Source organism: Bemisia tabaci, chromosome 9 (assembly GCF_918797505.1).
Source record: "Bemisia tabaci chromosome 9, PGI_BMITA_v3".
Taxonomy (NCBI): Eukaryota; Metazoa; Arthropoda; class Insecta; order Hemiptera; family Aleyrodidae; genus Bemisia; species Bemisia tabaci.
Genome location: NC_092801.1, coordinates 2,355,748 through 2,366,937, shown reverse-complemented (window position 1 = coordinate 2,366,937; position 11,190 = coordinate 2,355,748). Strand labels below are relative to the sequence as shown.

Below are 11,190 nucleotides of genomic sequence, written 5' to 3'. Positions count from 1 at the left end.
GACGTAACGATGGAATCTGGGGAGGACCCCGCGTCGTACGTTTCATATCGGCGGCTCCGAATGAGACTTGTGTTTACAGGCAATTTATAAAGGTAATGACCCGCGGCTCAAAGGGATCACTCGAGTATGATGCGATGCGCCCGGGCGCCGACGATTTTTTGTCCCGTTGATGAAGTCATCCTCATTCTCACGGCGATGACGACGCCGCGGCCGAGTCCCTTCTATTCAAACGTCACCACTTCGCGGTCGCCGCGCCGAAAAAGTCACCGTCAGAGTGCGCTGTTGCCCAACTTGGCACCCAAAACTCGAAAATTTGAATGGGTTACCAATTTAGTGGATTCGGTCCAAGTTTTTAACTTACTACCATCTTCCGTTACAACAACACGAAATTGCCTCTGGCTGACGGTTGACGGTGCGCCTGCAGCATCTGGTTTCACTGGAAAAAAAAAAAAAAAAAAAAAAAAAAAAAAAAAAAAAAAAAAAAAAAAAAAAATACACACATTGGATCTAGAGTCCAGACTCTTAAAAGCATCGACAAGAAATAATACTCTTGATTCAATCAGATTTAAGCTTAAATCAAGAACCTAGCCTCTTAATTTGAGCGGATTTCCTTTTGATTTAAGCTTAAATCTGATTGAATCAAGAGGTCTTTTTCTTGTCAATGTTTTCAAGAGTCTGGACTCTAGATCCAATGTGTTCTTTTTTCCCAGTGTGGGTTACAAATTTAGTGGATTTGGTCCAAGTTTTCAACTTACTGCCATCCTCCGTTACAACAACACGTAATTCCCTCTGGCTGACGATGACGGTGCGCCTGCAGCATCTGGTTTGCATGCTGACAGCGATGGAGACCACATCCAAAATTCTCGACTCGCCTCCGGAGGTGAGTTGGAAAGTGGATGGATGCAAATGTTGACGGATTTTCATCAAGCAGCTGAGTTCGGTTTTTTTTTTCCTGCTAATTTTATGGCTTCGTGTCTAGCACCTTCAGCCAACTTCAGACTAAGTCCATTGTCCGTAGACATCGAGGGATTTAGGCACACTCATGCTCCAGGCTTTTCCAAATTTTCAGGGATTAGTGCGTAGTAGAATTTGTTTCAGCAGATCTACTCTTCAATTTCGTGAAAATTAGACGCCACCACCGGGATTCGAACCCGGAACCCATTGACCTAGAGTCAGACGCCCTGACTACTAGGCCAACTGGCCGGCCCAGCAGAGCGTTTTCCTCCATTAGTTTGCAATCCTGCCTATCTGATGGAAAAAGTCGACCAAATTCACTCGCGAAAATCCGCCTTTGAAGAGGGGCGTAACGATTCATCGGATGTGTCTGTAACGAATGAAATTACGTTAGCCAGAGCCGAGAGTTATTCACACACAAATACAGAAAAGCTATTAATGCAAGAATATTATATGGTTTGACACAAATGAGAAGTTCGACTTACCATGGAAATCATCATCATTCAGTTTAGATTCCATTCTGTAAGGAGGGAAAGTAGTATACGACTAATTTCAAAAATCACACATAAAAATACTAATACATTAAGGGGTCCAATGTCACGTTCCGAGGGAACATGAACGAAATCGATTTCTTCGACAGAATAGGTCACTAAACCATGAACGAATTTTGACCTGCGATACATTTTTCTGAAGGTAAATGATGCGCAGAACACGATGCCCACATTATAAACGCGATAAAGTAAATCAAAAACCGAGAAATGCTCAGTTCATGCAAGCGCAGCTTTTTTGCAAATTTAAAACGCAAACGCTCCAATTTCGCGCCGAGCCGAGTGATATCATCCGGCACCAATCAGAAGCCAGCTCGAGTTCTTTGACTTCCGTCAAATGTCTTTCTACTCCTCGTTTATTAAAATGATAGGGAATTTGACACCATACCTTCAGAATCAAAGAATCTAATTACATTCATGTGATCTGTATAGCAAACATGCAACGATTTCACATTGAAATACGTTTTATCTTCAAAAAAATCAGTGGAAACTGAGAGGAGCTAGCAATTCGACGCTGTAGTACATCACTTCCATAATTTTCTCGCCGTACCAGCACGTTTTAGATTCCTTCGAGTCTTGCCCTGGAAATTTTTACAAGCCGGCTTGTCAAAGATTTAGGCTCCAAATATACGCAATAAATCACCACTTTATCTACTCACCTGGTAATTATAGAATATTCAATAACGAACACATGGTTCAGCGACCCATTCTTCATATCTCTGTTCCCACTGTGCGACACTGTGTCAGGGTTGTACGCATGAAATGAAAAATATGAAATATTGAACAATTTCGTACAATATTTCATGAAATTTTACAAATTGGGAAAAATATGAAAATTTAGAAACATATTTTCAGGGGCTGGGTATGCAACACGCACTAAAAACACCCTAAAGGAAAAACCAGTCGCCTTTCATTTAATTTTGAAGATTATTTTTCATATTTTTCTGAAATTTCATGAAATATTTCACATGAAATTTCAAAAATTTATTTTTCATGAAAAATTGCAATCCTGCACTGTGTGTTACCCATTCTCCATATCTCTGTTCACACCGAATGTAACACTGCGTTACGTCTTTTGCGTCGGTGGCACCGCTATCGTTACCTTCTGTTACCTATTAAAGTACCGCTCGTTTTAGGTTATAGCGTACTCATGCCCTAATTTTTCGCGAATCAACGATTTTTCCTCCTCTCTTTTACACTAAGTTTGGCAACGGTGGTCGAATCAAAGAGATGCGGTGTACCGCATCTGCCGGAGTCACCCCGTGTTGCCCACCCGAGTGGAAGTTATGTCCTCGTGAACGTTTCCACAACAAACGCTCCCCGACTTTTGTCACGCTTCTGCCCGTCTCCAACCGTGTAAATACACGACTTCGGCGGCCGTGTGCGTGGTCCTGGGTCTGTGTGCGTGTGTTTATGTTCGCCCGGTGATAAACATCGCACCTTTTCAAAGGCGAATCCCATGGAGCTCCGACGTTACAAGGTAGTCTGATTGGATCTGATGGACCAAGCGATGAACGAAGATGACATCCAGAAAACGGAGCGAACCTGTCAAGGTCCAGTTACACGATCAAATTGAGCCATCAAACTGAAGCTGTGATTGGTGGCAAAAGATCTGAGGTGAGGATGTGACCAATGAGAGGCCCAATTTGATGATTCAATTTGATCATGTAACCAGAACTTTGGTTGAAGCGGGTTGTAGGACTTGTAGGATGGACAAATTAGGTGCACGGACATGTCTGTGAAGTTAGCACCCCGACTTTTGAAATTTAAAATTTTCTCTTTTGCTCATCATTGCTCATCATTTGCTCACCTCGAAAATCGCTTTCATTTTTTTTGCTCAGGCATGTACCCCCCAAAAATCGAACTTGAACTTTCAGAGAGGTCATTGACCCTAGCACCCCCACTTTGTCCGATTGACCTGAAAATGGTCTCAAACGACGCAGAATCATTTGCTCACCTTTGCTCAGCCCTTAGTTTTCGTTGCTCGACCCTCCATCCCCCCCAAAATGGAAGGCGGCATTTTGGGGGACATCAAAGGCAGCACCCCCACTTTGTCCGATTGAGCTGAAAATGGTGTCAAACGACGCAGGATCATTTGCTCACCTTTGCTCAGCCCTTAGTTTTCGTTCCTGACCTCCCCCTTCCCCCTCAAAATGAATGGCGGCATTTTGGGGGACATCAAAGGCAGCACCCCCACTTTGTCCGATTGAGCTGAAATTGGTGTCAAACGACGCAGAATCATTTGCTCACCTTTGCTCAGCCCTTAGTTTTCGTTCCTGACCTCCCTCTTCCCCCTCAAAATGAATGGCGGCATTTTGGGGGACATCAAAGGCAGCACCCCCACTTTGTCCGATTGAGCTGAAATTGGTGTCAAACGACGCAGGATCATTTGCTCACCTTTGCTCAGCCCTTAGTTTTCGATCCTGACCTCCCCCTTCCCCCTCAAAATGAATGGCGGCATTTTGGCGCACATCAAAGGCAGCGCCCCGACTATGTTCAATCGCCATTCGTTTTCGGGAGGAGGTAGGATTCGGGCAACGGAAACGAAGGCCTGAGCAAAGGTGAGCAAATGATTCTTCATCGTTTGACACCAATTTCAGCTCAATCGGACAAAGTGGGGGTGCTGCCTTTGATGTCCCCCAAAATGCCGCCATTCATTTTGGGGGGGAAGGGGGAGGTCAGGATCGAAAACTAAGGGCTGAGCAAAGGTGAGCAAATGATCCTGCGTCGTTTGACACCAATTTCAGCTCAATCGGACAAAGTGGGGGTGCTGCCTTTGATGTCCCCCAAAATGCCGCCTTCCATTTTGGGGGGGATGGAGGGTCGAGCAACGAAAACTAAGGGCTGAGCAAAGGTGAGCAAATGATCCTGCGTCGTTTGACACCAATTTCAGCTCAATCGGACAAAGTGGGGGTGCTGCCTTTGATGTCCCCCAAAATGCCGCCATTCATTTTGAGGGGGAAGGGGGAGGTCAGGAACGAAAACTAAGGGCTGAGCAAAGGTGAGCAAATGATCCTGCGTCGTTTGACACCATTTTCAGCTCAATCGGACAAAGTGGGGGTGCTGCCTTTGATGTCCCCCAAAATGCCGCCTTCCATTTTGGGGGGGATGGAGGGTCGAGCAACGAAAACTAAGGGCTGAGCAAAGGTGAGCAAATGATTCTGCGTCGTTTGAGACCATTTTCAGGTCAATCGGACAAAGTGGGGGTGCTAGGGTCAATGACCTCTCTGAAAGTTCAAGTTCGATTTTTGGGGGGTACATGCCTGAGCAAAAAAAATGAAAGCGATTTTCGAGGTGAGCAAATGATGAGCAATGATGAGCAAAAGAGAAAATTTTAAATTTTAAAAGTCGGGGTGCTAACTTCACAGACATTGCACGGACAGGGCCGGATTAAGGGGGTGGCCATATGGGCCGCGGCCCATGGCGGCAAATCTATAGGGGGCGGCAAATTTTGCAATTTTTTTTTGAATGTAGGTATAACAAAAATTCGGATTTAGAAAAAAAAATTACGAACGAGAAAAGGCGACAAAATCTCTAATTTTCTGAGAGTATAGTAATTTCTACTTTTGTCGTCTTCCAGTGATACAAGAGACAGCACCTTAAATTAGTCGAGTTAAGAGAGAAACCAAACACGCAATTTGGCCTGGAACTTACCTAGAGAGAAATGATGACGAGGACTTGAGATGAAAAGGAGAAGCCCTCGGCGCGGCGATCGGCATGTATAGCGCCTACAAGACTGCACGAATACTGCACGCATTGTATCAAACACAGTGCTGTCATTGCGGACAGCGTGAAACGGAGAGCGCCTACAAGAATGCATGAATACCTCACGCATTGCGGCAAACATAGTGCGATCAGCGTGAGACGCATAGCGCCTACAAGACAGCGTGAATACTTCACGCATCGCAACAAACACAGTGCAGTCTGCGAGGCGCGGCGGCAGAGGTTAAAATCATGTTTGTTCTTTCATAATATTTTCGTTCATTTATTGTGAATGGAAGGCCTTGTCCACACAGAGATAGGTTTACGAAACTTAACTTCCGCGCAAAGTTCCGTGAACTTTTGCTAGTAGTGTTGACAGGGCTTTCCCAAAAAAATGTGTTCAACACCAGTAAACGCGTCTTATGCACCCCTCCCCCGCTGGCACGTTCATTTGATGGTTTCATTGACGTTTCAAAACGAATGAGGAGGGGGCGGCAAAATACTAGCGGCCCATGGGCGGCAAGTAGGTGAATCCGGCCCTGTGCACAGAAAATAATGGATCGGTGATTTTACAATTAAATTGCTGAATAAAAGTGACAGACATGTTTCGAATGTACATTTTACAATAAAGGAAAATTACTCTAACCACGGGGCTGTTAAATTAGCCTTTTGCTATTTTAAAACCCACATCGAAACATGTCCGTCACTTTTTTGAACTGCAAAATCGTTAAATCAGCAATTTCATTTTTTCCGTGTAAGTGATACAAAAAAAATTGTTCAACGAAGGTGTCCGAAAATTTCACTGAATTTTCTTCGTGCCACCGATTAAACGCAGTGGGATTTTCGTACAGATTCAACTAACAATTTCTCTATAAAATAAAATGGCTGCGGAAATTTTGAAACGTTGCATGGCGCTTGTGATTCTTTGACCGGAAAGTTACGAATCACTGGAAAAAAAAGTCGCTTGGATCTACAGCCCAGACTCTTGAAAACAATGACAAGAAAACATACTCTTGATTGAACCGTATTTTTGCTTGAATCAAGAAGAAATCCGCTTAAATTAAGAGTTTTGGCTCTCGATTTAAGCAAAAAACCGCTTGAATCAAGAGCATTTTCTCTCGTTAATGTTTTTCAGAGTCTGGACTCTAGATCCAAGCGCCTTTTTTTCAGTGATCGGTCCTGGCCATCCTTCTGGGTATTCTTCATGTCTATTTTTTAGATAATTGAGTCGTGTCCCAAGACTTTGTCGATTATATATCTGAATTTGAGTTATAGTAAGATCTTTGATTTATAACTCTAGGTGAGATGAAAAAACTTTGAAGTTTGGATTAAAAAAAAAAAAAAAAAAAAAAAAACTGTATTAACATTATTCACGCACCATTGTAGATTCAAGCTTTCCGTGAAGCACGGCTTAAAACCACCAGTTGATATTTATGCCATCGACATCAGTGTCTAAAATACCCTCTCGTTTGAGAAATTTGAACTAAGGGTGGAAAAATGTCAATCCCGGTTGTTTTATTAACTTGAACATGGGGCGCGAGAGTTCCGTGCTGTATCGTTTTATAACCCAAGGGGTTCCAGAAATTACGACTTTATGTCAGCTCAAGATCGTGTCCCCGCTTTTGGAGCGAATATGCTCCGATTGTAACAGATTCTGGTGAATTTATGTCACTCACTCGCGTTGCGAAAGAGGCCGCGGCCGGGGTGTTTATTCACACGGCACGCTCTATTTGATGAGTTACTCGCGGACAATTTGCACAATCCGAAACGCTCGATTTCTCTCGCCTAGTCAATTTACATGCATTGTTCGTTTTATCTCCGAGGGCTGTCGTCGTCTTACTTCGGCGACTTTGATCAAACCCTCCAATAATTTGCCGATCCAACTTTAAATCGAAGGCAGTGACATCGGAGTCTGTTAATGCTGGACTTCTTTGAGTACTCATATTGTCATAATGTATGGAAGACGTATTCCTGCCGGGACTGTGTAGAAGTGGCAAAATTACGGCGCGCAACTATTTGTGCTCCCAAGCTGCCCATATGGTCGAATCTCTATGTGTTTTTTTTAAATTTTAGCGTTCTCATTCTTAATTTAAGTGTACTTCCCTTGTATTTTCATCATTATGCCTTTATATATTTTACCTTTTCTAAAATTGTGTTCCCGTTTCTCGGCATTAACAACGAATTTCGGAACTCTTGCAATTTCTCGGAATCTTCTGCTCTCCCAAAATTTCCAGCTATTTTCTGAATTTTGTGGATTTTCGTCAGTTTGACAAATTATTCAATCAAAATTGGCGTGTTTTTTTATCATCTAATCTGGCGGTCCTCGGAATCGAAACCGGGCGTTTTCCGGAATTTTCTCCCAGAACTTTTCAAATTGGAATAAATTCCGGGAACCCCAAAATCTGTGATGAAATAAAATAACAGCACTCTTCTTTAGTCTAAAAACAGCCAAGTTGATTTTAAGATGTACTTGATTCGCTCCTCGTCCAATCGGTGTATCACGACGATGCAACGCAGAATTCGGAAATCGACATTTTCACCGACGATGTCTCTAAGTATTTTATTTTTTCCAAAGTCCAAAAAAAGCCAAGTTGATTATGAGATGTACTTGTATTCGTGCTTGGTCCATCGGTATATCACGACGATGCAACGCAGAATTCGGAAATCTATCGGAAACCGGTGTTGGGCACCGAACAAAGGAGGAGGGCCGTAAATCAGGGTGCTATCGACACCGCCTCCCTTTGGGGCCCTTCTCGGCCCTGCTTTTCACCTTGTTTACATTTTTCGGGCCGGAATTAGCGCGGCGATTTGCATCCCCGGTCTCGAACCGCGGTGGGCGCTTTGTTTCGGCACCGGTTTCACACTCGCGGTCCGGTCCATTGTCCGCGCCAACTTAATGTTTATCCAGGGGCGTTCAGGAAACGACACTCTTAATCTCAACTTCCCGTCAATGTCTCAATCACTCGCATTCTCCTGTGGTAACGATATCACGTCTACCGACGGTGAAATCTACCAATTAGTCTCATTTCACGAATTTTCTTCGCACAAAGAGGAAAAATCACAGAAATTTTCAAGACTAGATGTTAAGTAGTTTTTCATTTAAAAAATAAAGTATGAAAGGAAGTCTGCGACGTCGCAAACCGAGATACGTGGTTTGGTAGTTTCACCGTCGATATGGACTGCATTTTGCAATGTAGAACTATAAATTCTGGCCCGGTTTAAAAACAACGTATGTGCCATTAGTTTCCCTATGCACATACGTGTTTTTTCAAATGAGACAGAATTTATAGCTCCAAATTGCAAAATGCAGTCCATATGAGCCATCTGGCGTTGCCAAATTCCCTTCGACAAATCGTCACCTTCCGGTCAAAGTGTCATAAGCAACATTTTTTGTTTCATTCCTAATTTTTGTTACGAATTTCCGTCTATGAATTCAAATCATCCATTAGAAACATCCGCTTAGTTTTGTGACCTAGCGTTGAAGTCTCCAGAGCAATTTGTAGTACTGACAAATGGAATTTCCTATGCTCTTTGTTTCATTCCTCTTTTTGGTCACGAACTTCCATCTACGAATTCAGACCAACTCATCCGACTAGAAACATCCGCTTAGTTTTGTGACCTAGCGTTGAAGTCTCCAGAGCAATTTGTAGTACTGACAAATGGAATTTCCTATGCTTTTGTTTCATTCCTAATTTTTGTCACGAATTTCAATCTACGAATTCAGACCAACTCATCCGACTAGAAACATCCGCTTAGTTTTTTAACTCAGCACTGGAAAAAAAGTAGCTTGGATCTAGAGTCCAGACTCTTAGAAATTTCACGAGGAAAAAAACTCTTAATTCAGAACCTGGAGTTTTCCTTGAAACAAAAGAAAATCCGCTCATATTAAGAGTCGTGTCTTTCGATTCGAGCAATAATCTGACTGAACCAAGAGTATTTTTTCTTGTCAATTTTTCAAGAGTCTGGACGCAAGATTCATAAACAAAGAAGACAGGGAGCGATCCTTTTGGCTGAAACGGTTGGTTCTTATTTGTACGACTAAAGAGGAAAATGATAGACAAGTACAGGGTCTGTTGTGGGTTGCCGTTCGTTAGTCTATCATGTACCTCCTTCTTCAATTGCAACTTCCCGCTTCCACGACAATGATCGCTTTATTTTCAGTTTATGTTCCCTGTCTGTCTATCGCTTCGTCCATCAATTTCAATAATCTAACCACTGGTTTTCATCGTAGATCGAACTAAATGACTGGAACTATAAAATGAATATTTTACTTCAACAATAATCCGGTAAGCTATGGTAAATAACTAAACTACGTAAACTTCGATTAAAAATTTGTATGCAAGTGCCACACCGAAAAAAAGTGATGCTGATTCAACATTCTGGATGTAAAAAATTTTTTCGAAAACTTAAAAAATGTCGAATTACCCGCTACAGCAGTTACTTTAGCAATGCCAAGATTTAAAACTAACTGCTGTGACGGGTAATTCAGCATATTATAAGTTCTCGCATAGTTTTTTTTACATCAAGAATGTTAAATCTACTTCACTTTTTTTTCGGAGCAGCTCTTATTTTGGTTTTTCGGGCATCCGGAAGTTTATGTATTAATTTTACCAGGTTTTGGTATTGTTTCTCACTTAATTAGAAGTGAGGCTGATAAACTTGAGGTATTTGGAAGAGTGGGAATAAGTTCTGCTCCATTAGCTATCGGTATTTTAGGTTGTATTCTTTGAGGTCATCACATATTTACAGTTGATATAGGTGTTGATACTCGAGCGTATCTTAACTTCCGTCACTATAATCATTGCCGTTCCGACAGGAATTAAAAGTCATAGAGGAAAAAAAGGAGGTGTTGGCATCTTGAGGATTGTGTACCCTGTGACGTAGATCGGTACAACTTGGTCAGCAAAATCCGGAATTCGAAGTATAAAAAACAGACCATAATGTCCGATTTTTTTGCCTAAATCAATTCATGATATAATTTCAAATTCTTTACGTTGAATGCATTGTTTCCATAAACTACACCATTTCCAAGAAATCGATGATAAAAATCGCCGCACCGACCAACTTCATCAAAACAATTCCAAGATGCCCGAAATGCAAACACCTTCTTTTTTTCTCCAGGATTAAACGTTTTAGATGATAAGCTACGTTGGGAAGGATAAAACCCAATAAGTCTCGTGGAAGTTTAGAATAATGGAAAAATATGCATTGTGAAAGGAAATCCGGCAACAATGGAGGGGAATGCGCGGAGTTATTGAGACATCTCTGAAAATGGTCCACGAGCCTCGGAGCAGAGACCATTCGGTCAAACCTACAACAGTTAAACTTACAGATTACAATACAACCGTTGCGTGCCTACCGCTTAGGCTATTTATGCTAATCAAAAGGAACTTCTTCACCTCAGACATTAAATCACTCTCGTCGGGTTTTTTTTTTTCACGCCGCTTTTCACCCCTCGGGCGCGAATGCAAATCGGGCCCCTTTACTCCACATACGGACACCTTTGCGAGCCCGGCAGGTTCCGCCGACCCCGTTTTCATCGCTCCGATATTATTTATTTATATATTTTTGTTATTATTTTATGTTTATTTTTGCGCCCCACAATACGCCATTATAATTCGGAGTAAGTCAAGTATTATAACTCATACCTCTACGAGAGCGGATTTAAAAGGGGGAGAATCGAAATGTTGTTGCTCCGTGATTTAGATATGGTTTCGGGTCCCGCACCCTCCCCCCCCCCCCCCCGCCGCCGGTCGTGCAGTTTTTTGTGCGGTATACATCATATACTCATTATATTTCAATGTAGCCAAGCACCCGGCCCGACCGGCCGAACAAAAAAACGGAGCGTGAAAGGAAATGAAATAAAAATAATGATACAATAATTCTTTCTCTATTTAACCACAAGTTTTATTTTTTCCGTCCGTTTCGGAAGGAAAAATATGTTCGCTTATTATTTATTTAATGTTTTTTTGCCCTCCGGCGGTAT

General features: G+C 42.3%; 1 long non-coding RNA gene across 1 annotated transcript; it reads left to right on the top strand.

Moving 5' to 3' along the window:
* Positions 1–640: 640 nt before the first annotated feature.
* LOC140225374 (uncharacterized) lies at positions 641–6,559 on the top strand. Its single transcript, XR_011900495.1, has 2 exons — positions 641–3,236; positions 4,886–6,559. It is a non-coding gene; the product is annotated as an uncharacterized lncRNA (long non-coding RNA).
* Positions 6,560–11,190: the final 4,631 nt, after the last annotated feature.